A 16,419-nucleotide genomic window follows, 5' to 3' on the forward strand; every position below is an offset into this window, starting at 1 on the left:
TCAAACCAACACCATCATCAAAATGAGATTATTCTTTGAATCAACGCGTCATCACACCTCACTTCAAAGAGGGGCAAAATGTATACACCTAAAAATGGTTTGAAGACAATTAATTAAATAAGCAATTATTTAATTAATCCACCTTCCTAATTTAATTTAATTCATTAGCAATTTGATTAAATTATCCCATTCACCCGCTTATTAATAAATCTAAGGATTTATTTAATAAGTTCATTTCAATAGTCCCCTTTGATTAATTAATATGAATTAATTAATCCTCCCCCCATCTAATTCATTTCTTCTAATCCCCTAATTAATTAAAACAAATCAATTTATGAGTTGTTGAAAGTTAATTAGCCTTTTCCTACTATTTGAATTTATCAATTCAAATTACCCACATGCCTCCTAACTTCTAACCACCTAACCTAACCCATTCCACCTAATCCTAGGTTTAACTAACCCTATCCTCTTGCACATCCTAACCTCCTTATCTTAACCTCCTATGGGTTGGATATTTTCCCCTTGAAACACATGGCACTTTTGCCACATGTCTCCTCCCTTGGACACTTGCCCTCTTGTGAGAAAGATTCCTTAACACTTGTCACCATAGAGATGACAAGTGTCCCTCCCTCCAACATCTTTTTCAACCTCCAATTTGACCCTTGATATCTTCAGGCTCAATCTTGACTGTTGATTCCTGCCACCTTACCCCTGGCCTTGGAAATCCTATAAATATCCCCCATTTTGGAGCACAAAGGATCCCATCTCATATCATTTTATGCATTTTTATTATAGGCACATCCATTCTAGCATATCATTTAAGCATTGTTATCATGTTTTGCATCTTAGATCTAGCTTAATTTGATCATATTCTAGCATAATTGTTGAATCACATAGTTTAATCAATGCATATCATTATCATAATTAGCTTCTTGGATCAATCTATCTTAATCACACATTCATCTAGCTTGCACATCATATCATTTTAAATCCTCCGTCTAGGTGTATTCAAGTCACTGAGATTGCTTATCTAGATCTGAGAGAAAATCCACATCGCATCTCTTAGGAGGCAACAGGTCGCTTTGTCATGGTTTATCTTTCATTTTATTTCAGTTTACTAACCATGCTTGTGATGATCTATTGAGTGTTTGTGTTGCAGTTGTAGGTACCCTACTTCACATACAAGACAATAAGATCCTAAAGTCCACTGGGGGCTTGGTGAATCTTGCCTCTTTGATGTGGTGAAAATATTTCTATCTGAATTCCTTGTACTTTACCGACAATATTTGTGTAAGCTTGTACTCCCACTAAAGTGGGGGCTAAATGTAACGTCCTAAAATTACACCTTTCACAATTTTTGACTGGATTTGGGTCTTAGCCTTAGTGTTTGCGCCCCTCGGCCTGATCGGAGACCTGAATATGCTCATGCACATCAAAAACACCTTGTATTTTAGGAATGCACTTAGAGGCCACCTTGATCCTACCCCAAAATAGGGTAGGACCAAGGTATGTTTCCCTAGGACCCCTTAATTGGGGCCTATCTTGATCCCCTCCCTTGGACCTAGCTCAAACTTGAAGTGGGAAAATCCCCTCTATGTCGGCTCAAGTCGAAAAATCAGTTAATTAATCCTACTGGCAAGTATATAAGAGGTATTTCACCTCTCGTTTTACATCCATCAATCCTTTACATCAAGCATCTGACCATTCAAGAGATCAAGCATTCAAGAGAAATTAAGCATCTTTAGTCTTCCTTCAAGCTTTGGAGCAGCAATAGAGTCAAGATTTCAAGCATTGAAGAGGAGATCATAATTCTACTTCATGAAATATAATTCCATGTGGAGGCAAGGAAAGCTTCATAAGGAGGTATAAGCATTTCATTTTCAATCAATTCAACATCCCCTCAAAGAGGAGGATTTCTACTTTCAGCCATTTTAATTACAATATTTCAACCACTTAGTTAATTCCAAAACCGGGGTTTGACTTGAAGGAAAACCTCTATTCCCAACACATTTCCCTTTCCTTTTGTGTGCAGGAAGCAGGTGCACAACTATACTTCTAGAATTGAGTTTTATTTGTAGAGACAGAAAAACCCTTTTCGACACGCGAAAAGTTTGGAGGACCAAGTGGAGGGTGCCCCTGTCCGAACACACGATCCCTACAACTTTTGCCCGATTTCATAGATCAACTCCAAATCATCTCAAACTTTTCAGATCTAAGTGCATGACTGAATCCCGAATCTGTAGCTCACTGTTTTCACGTACTTTGTCTTTATTTTCAACACTTTGCATTAATTCAATCAATCAACTTACAGAAGAGGGTCAATTGCATTCCAATCACAACCAATTTATAGTCCTTGCATCATTTAGGATTGGATCTAGTAGATTCATCCCTCTCTTTTGAATGTAAAGTTTCCCCAAGTAAAAATTGAGCTTAGCAAATTCCCCGCTTCCAAGTGGAGAGTTGGCCAAGCCCCCAATTTTCCACTTTACAAATTATATGCCAAGGTCTCAACCTAATTTGTATTTTTCAACAAGTCATAGCCCTAGGTTAAATCCCACCATAACGATGCATCAAATGGAGGAATGCATCATTGAGGACACAACTAATGGGGAGGGTAATTAACCATGACACCCATGGTGTCCACATGGATAAGAAAGACATAGTATTCATTAAAAAATGCTTAGGAAAATTTTTATTCACTTGGATTCTAATGCTAATCCTTTAGATATAGTGAATTTCCTTCATGATTTAACTGACTAAGCTATATATAATTGAGGTCCTTAGGGGTATAGGTAAAAGTATACGTTCATCTTGTCCATTTCATAACGTGTCTCTTCCTCCACTCTCCCAATATTATTCTTCCCTTATTCATCTTTACACATCTTCCCTCACTTTGGGCATGTCATGTGTGCATTCCCCTCACATTTCTTATTCATTTTTTATAGCTCAAGGATAACCACTTACAATCCCCTCATTATTCCCTCTTCTCATATCTAACCAAGTATTATTATTCCCTTCCATATCATCATTACACCTTCACCTACTCTCTCAACTTATATATACTCCCCTTATTATATCGCAAATTGCTACATCTACTCATATTCCCACCCTTACCTCTAATGCACATCCATCTATAATAAATATTGTCTTAAAGAGAATTGATGAGAATGAATCTAAGGTTAAGACCTTAGCCTGTAGCCATATGAAAGCACAATCCCTTATCATATGATATTCATTATTATCCATTTCCCATGGTTTTTGTGGCCCTTTTCTTTTTGTTAAAATTTCTATTATGTGTAGTCAAGATGTGTAAACACATGTAAATAGACAATAATGTATAGGCTCTAGGAATGCACAAGTCAAATTGAAAAGAGAGCAATAAACTAGAGGATTAGTTCAACTAAAACAATATAGGTGTCAAGTGAACTCACATTGATAACCAAGTTATCTCATATTGACAAGGCAGATATGGCACCTAACTATCAACAATCAAGAATATAAATGAGGTAGAGGTGGCATGTGATCCTCTTAATGAGGGAGATCACATGTACTCTTATTTCTTAATTTACCCATATAAATAATATTAAATACATAATAACACTTAATATAAGGTGCAATAGAGTACTACACCAACAACCCATTAAGCACAACAAAGGTGATAAAGAAATAGATCCAATTAAGCCAAGCCATTTTTGGTACCCATGCACAATTTGAAATAACTCCAATGTATTAAAAGAGTGAACCCCCAAAGTAGAGAAGATAGAACCCATAAGACAAACTCCATCCCAATTAAGGTATGAAAAGGAGAATGGGATTCCCCCCCAGAAGTGATAGTATTAAAAATTCCTACAATATGGGGCCTATGTGGGCCTCCACAAAGAAGAGGGATAAATTTAATGAAAAATATTGTATGGTAAGTGTTGTAGTAGATCCCTTTGCAATATATAATTCATCTTCCTTTCAAAAGAAAGAAATCTCAAGCTATCAAACTAATGGTGGAATTTAAGAAGAAATAAATATGTATGGTACAAAAGGTTGCTCATGTTTCTTGGTATCAATGTTTAACTATGCATTTTATTTACAAGATTTAAGAATAGTGACCATGAAAATGTGAGACTTGAACCAATATAAATCAAGATGTGTAAAGAAAATAGTAGTTGGGAGAGAGCTAGGAGAATCCAAAAGAGGGCATGTTAGTTGGCAAGAATTTTCATCAAAAAGAAGACATATATCCTTAATTTTGTCATCAATATACACAATCCAGGATTATATAAACAACTATTGCATTTCAAATAAGTAGATATATAAATGATCAAGACAAAAAATGTGAACATGTTGAGAATCTATGCTACATGTGAACACTTGTTGAGATCTCTATCAACATAGTAGATGGAGATGATAGAATAGCTAGGAGTAGGAGAAATGTCTTCATCATTAGAATTTTTAAGAATTTCCCAATAAGAAAGCTCTTCTTTAGTATCATTGTCAAATAGAGAATTTTCATAATCATCAAGGATGGGAAGTATGCCCATAGTAGGATTATCTAGGAATGAAGGTCCATTGGAATCTCCATACATTTCCCATATGGTGGTATAAAGAGTGTGTAGGTTCTCAATGTGTGATAGACCCCAAAATATGTAGTCACCAACACTAAGACCAATTAACCCTAGGAAATGATCATTCTTACTACCCCATATATCTTCCTATCAATGAGTATCTAGCTTAGGAACAAGCCCATATAGATTGGGAAAGAGATGAATCCATTTGGTAGTTCTTCGAGATGAAGTTTTTGTAGGACATTCAGTTCCTTCTTTCAAGGTAGTGATAAAATGATTATTCATTAGATCCACTAATGCCTTAGATTTATTAGCCCCTTATTATATTTAAAACTTTATTTTAGTTTGTGTTTAATAAATCCAAGTTTTAGTCCACCCAAAGACTAAAATATGTGATCCATCTCTTTATAAGTTGACTACATATGTATTAACTGTTAGACACAATGTACCACTGAGAGGGGGGTGAATCAGTGGTTTTCAATCTTTTCCCTTTAACTATCCTATGTGTGTATTCCAGTTAACAGATCTAACTGAAATCATACTTATTGGTTAGATGGGGGACTAACACAAATGCACTCACACATAAAAGGGACATCACATAACACCAGCATGTACGAGGAAAACCCAAGATGGGAAAAGCCTAGGTGAGAAATGCTGCTAGAGTCTACTGCTCAATCCAGCCTCACAAAGAATCTCTGATTACAATGTTTAGGGCACCAAACCAAGGAGAACCAACCCTTCATTTACGACACCAAACCAAGGAGTACCAACCCCTGATTTTAGGGCACCAACCCAAAGAGAACCAACCCTTTATTTAGGGCACCAACCCAAGGAGCTACAACCCCTACATTGAGCTACAACTCAGTGATTACAAAATCATATTTTGATACCAAAGTTATCTTCTTGTTACAAAAGAACTTTGTAACTCTCAAGTATATCTCTCCACTGGTTCTCCTCTCTACATATCTATGTCGCTTCTTTATTCACCTTTTCTCTATTTCACTCTTGTTGGTTCATCCTCTTCTCCTTCTCTACCCGTTCTACTCTCTGTCAGTTCTTCTCTTTGCCTGCTACACTGCTGCTCTCCTCTAGTACTACACTCCACCGGTTCTATGCTTGCCTTCTATGTAGTCTTCTGCAACTCTTCTCTGTCGGTTTGGTCGCCGTTGGTTCATTCCTCCACCAGACTCAATGGCTGACTATCAGTAGCCTCACTAATGTCGGTTGAACACTTCAACCCTGTTCTTCATCACACTCAGTCTCTTCTCCTTCTTCTTGATGAGCACTTGACTGATTACACTCCTTCAACAACAATACTCTCTCATCCAATGGTAGCCTTCAATGATTTTGGCTTGCATATTTATAACCTGGTTTTCCTACCAAAAGCCAATTCAAATTTTAGGCGGTTAAGGTTTCCTCATCAACCTCAAGGAAAACCAAATCCAATTAGATCTCATTTGATCTGATCGCTTGGATTGATGAACTGTAACTCATCAATCAATCCGGCCATTGTCCTGCCTTCTTGATCACGCCATCTATTTTTAGCAATCTGCTTTTAACCTGTCATTGGATTTCTTGGTCGATCACCAAGAATGGTTTTGTGGTTTCCTTCACCTACCTCGATTTACCCAAATAGTCTTGTGTAGGGGAAAAAGCGAGACTAGGTTAACATGCCCTAATCTTACCTTTTGACACACATTACGGAATACGAAAGAGCCTAGAGATATTGCACAATTGGCTACTTCTTTTGGTGATAGAGAGAGCCACGGGATATCTATTAGGATTCCTATTCCCTTGTTGAAATTGTAAGATCAAGTAATGCAAGTTCAAACCCTAATCCCAAAGTGCAAGTATGAACTAATAACAAGATTGCAGAATTGAGATTAAACAATGAGCAGCTATAAATACAAGGATGAAATAAGAATGCAGATATGTACCCGGAGTCAAAATCAGACTGAAAATGTTCAGGATGGGGGCGCAGGCGCCACTGTCCTGAAAACTGCACCGGAAACTGCTATTCTACACTCTGAAACATTGTCGGGAAGCTGTCTGAAAGCTGTCTGTCCGGAGGACCAGGGCGCCCAGTGCCTCTGTCCCAGGGACCAGGGCGCCCAGCGCCCCTATCCCAGTCTTCTACTCTGCAATTTGATACAGAGTGCTGTCTCGACCTTCTCTCTCCGGATCTGTATCCCGCGGCGTCGTCCGAATCCCGAAACCTGCAATGATATCTAAAAAAGGGTGTATGGGCGGCTATATAGGGTTTTGCCTTAGTCAAACCCCCACTTCGGTGATTTCCACCTCCACGAATAGCCAAGTTGTTTTGTAAAATGTATTGTGTGTGCAGACCTAGTGTGTGTGCAAGGTCCTAAAATGCAAGAAAGCAAACTAGAGCAACCTAGAAAGTAAACCCTAATTGCTTGTAAATGACAATGTAAATGCTCTAAATCAAGATGCAATGTGATGTAAAGCATGAATGAATGATGTATTGAAGCTTATGCAAAGACATGAAAACAACATGAAATCATACCCAACCCTCAAGGGAGGAGTACAAGCCAATCTTCAGTCGGTAATCTCCTATTGTTCTTCAATGTCTTTCAAGCCCTAAGTGGATGAATGAATTTGATAGATGCTTGATAGAAGGATGTTGAATGTTGTTGAAGTCTTCAAAGATCTTCTCTTTCGCTGCATATGAAGTTCCTGAAAACAAAAATCAGATCCCTTCAAATGAAGAAAGAGAGCTCTTATGTAGGAAACCCTAGATCGCAAATTCGTCTTTTGGCTGACCTAGAGATTGAATATCCCGCTAATTTCTTGGGGTTAAGCTTTATTTTATGATTGGATCGTGCTCCCAAAATTTCGAGAAAAATGTTCGGGACCATGTGCACTCCGGGTGCCACGGTCCCGACAACTTTTCACCAAATTTTCAGGGCCGTCGGATATGATGATTTTAGAGAGAATCCCGAAGTTACAGGTGATTTCGAGATGTTTTGACCCCGAAACCAAGCCCCCAAGTTCGAAATAGGACTTAATTAGGGTTTTTGATTAAGTGATGTATTGGAGGAATAAAATGCGAAGGGCGCGCTTTAGTGAAAGGGCCCAACTTTATGATGTAGAGAATGATGAAATAGGACCTTAGACCTAATTAATTTGATTAATTAAGTGCTAAAGGAGAAATGCAATGCAGAATGTAAAATGCACTAAGGTGGGTGCTAAACTAGGTGTGAAATTGTACCACCCTAGCGAGTGCGTACAATTTACAACGCTACATTTAGCCCCCACTTTAGCGGTCATATGAGTACTACGTGCATATGCAAGCTAAAGTACAGAAAAGTAAACATCATTTGAAAAAGGATATATCCATAAGTTGTCGGACGAAGCCCCCAGCGGTATCTGCAGTACACAGTTAGGAACAGCACCCTACAAAACACACGTTAGATCACAAAATCACCTAATGCTTACTAGGGAAAGTGATGAAATCTGTGAGTAGCTATATGCCCCCCCTGTTTCGACTTGCTTATTAGGGAGGTGAAACAGGGTAGCATGTTTACTTGCGACAAATTGTATAAAATAGTATTGATGAGGGGTGTTCACTAAATAGGCTTCATCAGAGCACTTTTTGGAACATCCCGAGAGTAGGAGAAGGAAAATACGATTCCAACGCAACAAACGGCTCGAAAATCGCATCTCCCAAACCCAATTTATGATAAAATGAACGATAGAGGAAAATTAGGGTTTCAAAAGTAGAGATAAACAAATGAAAGTATATACTTTGAAAGTGACACTTACATTTGTCACTTTGTCGATTCCAGAATACTATTTAGTGCAGCGGAGCCCACCTAGCCATCATCATGCCTTCACGACGACCGGAGCGTCCCACGAGGATCGAGATCCTACGCCAGGCCGTGATCGACGACGAGCCACTGGACGAGGTGAGTTGACTGAACGTTTGACTTTTGATTTTTTGCATGTTTGACTTTTTTGTGATCGTATGCGGGCTTTGAAGGTTGACCGGGGCCCACCCAGGGCGCCATGGTCCCTGACAGGGGCGCCATGGTCCCTTCAGGGCGCCATGGTCCCTGACAGGGCGCCATGGTCCCCAATCAGGGCCTAGCGAGGGGTTTCAGGGCTAGCATACGATGTGCGACAGTTTGCATTAGCGATTTTGATGATCGAGTACTGATTACGGTCATGTTTTCATGTTGCAGGGTCTCCCGTACATGAGAGAGCATACAACGGGACATATTCTTCGTAGTTTGCGAGATCAGATTCCGCGACTAACTCAGTCAGAGAGAGACACACTATCGATTGTTGGATTGTGGTATGTGATCCTCATGCCAGCCATTCGGTTCCATCCTGCGATGCTGATGGCATTGATGGAGCGATGGTATCCTGACACATGCACTTTTCACTTTCTAGTAGGAGAGCTGACGGTCACACTCGAGGATGTGTACCGTATACTTCGTCTTCCTATCAGAGGAGCGACTGTTACATACGCGACCGATCGGTCAGCGGAGGATCATCAGAGAGAGCAGGTGTATTGCATAGGGAGAGTCATGCCGAGCTAGACGAGAGGTCGCATCATGGTCAGCTGGCTCTTACATCCTACAGGGGAGGTACCCCTTCTGAGACGCCTTATGATAGCCATCATAGCACTAGCCATCTGCCCTAATGGGCGAGGGACACACATGCATGGGGGTCTCACATGGTGTATCAGAGCGATGGAGAGACACAGGAGAGTGTATGCTTGGGGTCAGAGTATGCTTGCACATCTCTATCACGACCTTGAGGAGTATGTATTCGGACAGGGTTGTAGTTTGATGACATGCACACTTCTGCAGGTGTGGATTTTAGAGCACTTCACATGCACCAGGCCCGTCGGCTTTCCACTGAGTACAGCGAGTGAGCGACCTAGGGTGTTTGCTTATCCACTTACCAGCGAGTGGAGATTTGGAGATTTGTTATATTGGAGAGTGATTTTTGACAGACTGACAGCCGAGGTGACAATGTGGAGACCTTACCTATGGATGCACAGATGGGATGGTATGGAGAGATAGTTAGCATGCCTACAGAGGAACCGCCTACTACAGGGATGATATTCACACATCATAGTCCCTTTCTACTTTGACCGAGTACGGAGGCAGTTCGGACTAGAGCAGTGTGTTCCAGCCGACGTGCCCATCTATACTTGACACTCACGGGTCCTTCCCAGACCTAGAGCAGTAGCGAGACCGACGGTAGATGACATTGAGACGACAGACTTAGAGGGATCTGATCAGGATGTAGTCACTGACTATTCTGCAGAGCCTGGAGCACAGTGCAGATATGTTTCATGGTTTATGAGATCATATCCAAGTCCTATCTTTCCACCAGATCATCCGACAGGCTATCCAGGCCCATGGAGACATGGAGACCGAGACGAGGACCAGGGATCCAGGTCAGAGGAGCCAGAGGAGGGAGAGGGTCATGAGGAGGCGGGAGATCCTGATCCACCTACAGGCGATCAGCCCAGTGCCGAGGAGGAGGAGGAGGAGGATACAGATAGAGAGGAGGACGAGGAGGATGTAGGTGATGATGTGGACGAGGACGAGGATGAGGATGATGAGGAGGATGACGAGGAGGAGGATAGAGATGATGAGGAGGAGTCAGATGCAGCTCCCCACCATTCAGGTGACGATACCATAGCTCTGGATCCACCTCTTATTCCGTAATAGGGGGAACATGAGGCGATACGGAGACCTGTTCCTAGTACCGTCCAGCCTACACCCATCATGGATAGATTATTCGAACGAGGGGAGCCTAGCGGTTCCCAGGCACAGATGCTACCATATCATGATCCCTACTGGCGCGAGGGAGATCCAGGTATAGTAGGTTTATATTGATTGATTAATGTTTTGATGATATAGAATGGTACTAACAAAAATCTGTTCTACTACCACAGCTAATGTGCAGGAATGGCGTTCCTTGATTCAGCAGGTAATGACGAACATTTCCATGATAGCACAGATCCCCAGTTCCTCACAGATTGCCTATAGGCCTCAGGGGAATGCGGGTCGACATGAGGATTTGTTTTTTCCCATTCTGAGTACAGGTAGATATATGGAGGGAGAGAGAGAGAGTCCTATCAGAGGACCTTCAACAGGCGCGGCAGAGAGAGAGAGTCCTATCAGAGGACCTCCAGCAGGCGCGGCGAGATCTAGCAGCGGCTCAGACCGAGGCTACCACCTATCGCGCGATCCTTATGGATAGGGATCATAGGAGTTCCTCTTGGAGTCACTCATGATCTATATCGCGCTACACACCCATGGGTCCACCTTCACGGCCAGATCAGGAGGGAGCGTCCAGTCGACACTCTCCAGCCACTAGCCCTAGGGATAGGAGATGAGTTTATGATGTAGAAGAGAGGTCACATTTTGGATATACAGTGACCTATATTTGTATACGATCCACACATATATATATGTATATATACATGCTTCTCTTTTGTCTCAAATGTGTTATCTTTAATGCTTAAAACAATGTATATTTTGTTTTGATTAAATCTAATACATTTGGTAAATGTACATGTATGTTCAGAATTTAATTTCCATGTGATTGATTTCTCAATGCTCCATGATTAAATTGATACATGTGTGACTTAATTAAAATATTTAATCAAGTACTACATTGATGATAAGGAAGAAATATGTATTAAGTCTAAGAATCATATAACTAATGTGATTTAATTTTAAACTTAAACACAACATGATACGATTCTACTTAACACATAACGACACTGTATAATATGCTAGCATAACGGAAATGTAAATCTTTTACAATTTACATAAATGAATTCAAGACAAACTATAAAGTAAGAAGGCACGTTTGTCAGGAACGAAGCAATATAGATTAAACAATATAACATTTAATTCTATTTTGCTTTAATCAAGAAACACTAACATATTATCCAATGTTGAAGAATTGAAAAGAGGATAGATGAGGAACGAAGAATTAAGCATAATATCTACGCAAGTGCATAGCATTGATAGGTTCTTTAAGAGGCATACAGTCTACATCCGCTATTTTGTAAGCACCTGATCCATAATCCTCAATAACGATATATGGTCCAAGCCAATTAGGACTAAATTTTCCCTTTTCTGCAGGTAAGGCATTCACATTGCGCTGATTCTCATAAAGGACTAAGTCACCTACTGAGAAGGAACGTTGAATGACCTCATCATTATAGCTTCATTGTAGAGTTTTGTGATACGCTTGAATATGCTCAAGAACGTTTATGCGCTGTTCATCAAGCATCTCAAGCTGTTGAAGTCATTGTTCTCTATAAGAGTCATCATCTACCATACCTTTGAGAGAAACCCTAAGTGATGGAATCTCTAATTCTAAGGGCATAATAGCGTCAGCACCATAAACAAGATTATAAGGAGTAGCTCCTGTAGCAATTCGTACACTCGTTCAGTAGGCCCAAAGAGCATAGATTAGCTGGTTACTCCAATCCTTACCATGCTTATTCACGGTTTTACGAAGAATTTGTTCAATTATCTTATTGGATGATTCGGCTTGACCATTTGACTGAGGATAGTATGGTGTAGAAAATTGATGTTTGATATGATACTTCTCGAGGAATTTCTTCACGTCCTTGTTCTTAAACGATGTCCCATTATCTGAGATAATAGTAGAAGGTATCCCAAATCGAGAAATAATGTTTTCTAGAAGAAATTGACAAATCACTTCAGCAGTAGTAGAGCGAAGGGGAATAGCTTCTACCCACTTCGTAAAGTAATCTGTTGCGGTTATAATGAAGGTGTGTCCTTGAGATGAAGGAGGAGAAATTTTACCAATAAGATCCAAACCCCATGCGGAGAAAGGCCAAGAAGCTACTTGAGAACGAAGTTCTTGGGCAGGAGCATGAATCAGATTATTGTGTTGTTGACATTGATGACATTTCTTAACAAATGAAAAGGAATCCTTCTGCATAGTTTGCCAATAGTATCCCATACGAAGCAACCTATGAACCAGGGATTTGCCCCCAAAGTGCCCCCCACAGGCACCTGAATGTGCCTCTTCAAGAGCAACAGGGATTTCTGACTTGTTAAGACAACGAAGGAGAAGACCATCATAACCCCTTCGGTAAAGGACTTTAGAAAGGATGATATATCTAGTAGACAGCTTGCGGATTCTAGCCCTAGTGTTCCTATTAGCAGAATCGGGAAAGGTACCATCGGTCAAATATCTTACGATATGCGAGAACCATTCATCTGAATCTACAAAGTCACAACATGTTACCAAGCTAGAATCGTCTTCAATAGCTGGAGAAATAAGGTTGTGAATAACAAAATTAAGATCGACCATAGGGTCCTCTAAAGATACTAGAGAAGCCACACATGCCATTGCATCCGCATGTCGATTATCTTTTCGAGGAACAGGTTCCATGGTATAAGAATCGAATTTTTGTAATAAAGAGATAGCAAGATCTTTATATTGTGATAATTTGTCTTGTTTTGCTTGATACATTCCTGTTACTTGTCTTATAATTAATTGCGAATCTCCATAGATATGTATGTGTTTTATATTCAAAGCTAAGGCTGCTTTTATTCCCGCTATAAGAGCCTCATACTCAGCAATGTTATTTGTACACAGGAAATTTAGACGATATGATAAGGGAATAGGTTTCTTTGTAGGAGAAACTAGAACAACACCTGCCCCCGATCCCGTACGACACTTAGAGCCATCAAAGTATAACTCCCAAGTTTCATCTTTCTCTATAGAAAGAATCAAGTCACCAGGAAAGGACTCAGGGTTAGGGAAGGAGAAAGGCGAAGGGGCCTCAACTAAGTGATCGGTCAACGCTTGTCCTTTAATTGCTCTTTGTGAAACAAATTTAAGGTCAAATTCAGTCAACATCATAACCCACTTAGCTAGACGTCCTGATAAATCAGTTTTAGAGAAAAGATGCTTCAAAGGATCAAACTTTACCATGACGTGGACTTCTGAATTTAAAAGATAATGTCTCAATTTCTGAGTCGCAAACACCATGGCCAAGCATTGTCTTTCTATCACAGAATATCGGGCCTCATAATCGAGTAAGGTATGACTTATGTAATAAACCGGACATTCCTTACCATCTTTATCATGTTGGGCCAACAATGCTGCGAGAGCATGAGAAGAAGCAGCTGTATACAGAAGGAAGGGTTTAGAAGGTTCGACAGGTTGAAGAATAGGAGGACTAGCCAAATACACTTTTAAATCTTCAAATGCTTGCTGACAATCCTCATTCCATTGAAAAGTGATATCCTTTTTAAGAAGCTGAGTAAAAGGAAAGGTACGATCCGCAAGCTGAGACACAAACCTACGAATAGCTTGAATCTTTCCTTGTGTTGAGCACTATTTTTTAAAGAAAAAATATAATAAAAATAAAAAAAATAATAATATATGTTTCCATAAGCATGAAGACTAATGGATATTTCGGCCAGTAAGCTGTATCGAGCACTGCAGGAGAAGTTTCATTGAAAGAGCGTTTTCATCGACACAGGGCATATAAAGCATTAAGCAAAGGTGTTTCGGCAAGAAGTTACCTTCGATGAACGCAAGAAACCGCTCATCGATACCCCAAGTTTCATCGAAAAGGTAAAAGCAAAAGGCGAAAAGGCAAAAGGTGATTTCGAAGAAATATCGTTACCGAGGAAACTCAAGAGACATTCATCGAAATGCAAGTTTCATCGATGAACGTGGTGTCGAACAAAAGAAAAGCTGTTTCATCGATAAAAAAGGATATCGATGAAAAAGGGGATATCGATGAACACTCATAAGCCTTCATCGAAGAAAGAAACTCATCGAAAGTATGGCATCGATGAAACTCACGAGCAACTTGTCGAAAAGGGGGACTATCGATGAAAAAGTGATTTCGATGAGTCTTAAAAGCGGCTCCTCGACGTAAGTTTTTCACCGAAACAATATTATCAAAGAGAATGAGCTTTCGATGGAAGATTCAAACACTCGGCCGAAGACAAGGGTTTCATCGATAATTTGAAACGCGCGCACTTTGAGCGGACTGTACTTCCCACGAAGGAATTAAAGGCCCAGTTGAAAAGTGTCACATCTGCAATTAAATTTAAAACACTTGAGTAGCCGTTACAGATGCAGAGCATTAACTGTACACAAGTTGCCCATTCAATTACAGTTAAACTGAGTGAATTTTCGTAAGAATCAGATCGATGCTAAGAGATTGGAAGCTGTGAAGAACTTGCAGAGATTTGCAAACGATAACCAGAAGAGTTGAGCATTTTACCAAGTAAGTGTTGTATCTCTTATTTACTGTAACTATGGAACCTTCGTCTTCTTCTTCTAAAAAGAGTAGGAAAGGAAAAGAGTTAAACCCTGAAGAGAAGCCCAAAAGACAGAAGAAAGAAGGAAGAGCTTTGACTCAGGACCTATTAGACCAGTGTCCATCGTCTAGTGTAAGGTCCAAAAAGATTAAAAGTGAAGAGGAAGGATTAGAGGACAAATTTGAAAATCTAGGAGACATTTGGACTGAGATAAGAGGACATGAGTTATTTTTGTTTGGTTACAAAAGAAGGGATGCACCCGAACCCATTAGTAACCTGTGGAAGAGGAACTTAGGCAAGTTAGTAGTTCCAAATGTGTTTGTAGACGTAGAGTTAATGAAAGCTCTGGTAAATTGCTACAACCCGAGAACTAAAACCATATGTGATTACAGAGGGAATACATTAGTAATAATCAACAAGCAGACTATTGATATGGTTTTTGATCTAGACTGGGAGGTCGAGGAAAGCATCGATATGAAGAAACTTTCACAGGAATTCTTTAGTTTGGAAAATATCTACAGGACTTGGAGGCTACCTGTTCACAGGCCAAAAGTGGGTGGGTCATTTGTTCAGTTTGGCAAAAGTGACAAGGTGCCATTTGATGTCAACCACTTCCATCCATATTTCAAATATACGTATTATACTGCAGCCCAAGTACTAGGCATAGAGGCTCATCCACTCATGGATGTTGGGATTATGGTTTTGTGTGCTGATATTCAATCAAAAGACCCTAGGTCATTTGATTTTGCTACTTATGTTGCGGATACCTTGAATCATGGGCTGGAAAAAATGAAAGGAGACCTTGTGAATGTTCACTTTTCATTATACTCCATGCTAATGCATATTCTTCTTTATTGTGGACAAGAAATTAACTTCTGGCCAGATGAGTTCAGCATCAGGTCTTATGATAAGAATGGTCTGAAGAAGCCGGTTCAGTTGTGGGTATCAGCATGGGACCAGAGGTTTATGAACAACCAATATTGGCATTTTCAAGAATACTTTGTGAAACCTCTCAGTGCAGCTTTTGGACAATGCAGGGATTATACTTTGTCCCCTGAAATTAAGAGGTTCCTCAGGCCAAAGGATTTCTCTCCAGAATCACAAATTGAACATAATTGGGGTGATTGGTATTGCCATGATAATCACACAGAGATAAGGGTATTTGGATATGAAGGGCAACCACACATGCTTCCAATTACGGTGCCAGACAGAGTGGCTAGCTTGGAGATTATAAGGCAATTGTCTATTGCCAGTGCTAAACATTTAACTGATTTTGGTAAACAATCTATTGTTCCAGGTCTATTAGTTTTCTCTGATTTCATTGTCAAAGGTTCGAAGAGTTATCATTTATTACAGAATAAATTAAATTACTATGGCATGACTCTGGGTGAGCCTAGGGAGAATTTTGATCCCGAAGGATATATAAAAGCTGCCAGAGCCTCACAGAAACTCAAAGCTGGGATACATATGGCCAAAATGCCAGACGACCTAATTAAGAACCTTGAGCGAGAGGAGGCCAAAGTTTTGAAAGGAAAGAGTGAGTT

The sequence above is a fragment of the Cryptomeria japonica genome, chromosome 8, assembly GCF_030272615.1.
Source record: "Cryptomeria japonica chromosome 8, Sugi_1.0, whole genome shotgun sequence".
Classification (NCBI taxonomy): domain Eukaryota; kingdom Viridiplantae; phylum Streptophyta; class Pinopsida; order Cupressales; family Cupressaceae; genus Cryptomeria; species Cryptomeria japonica.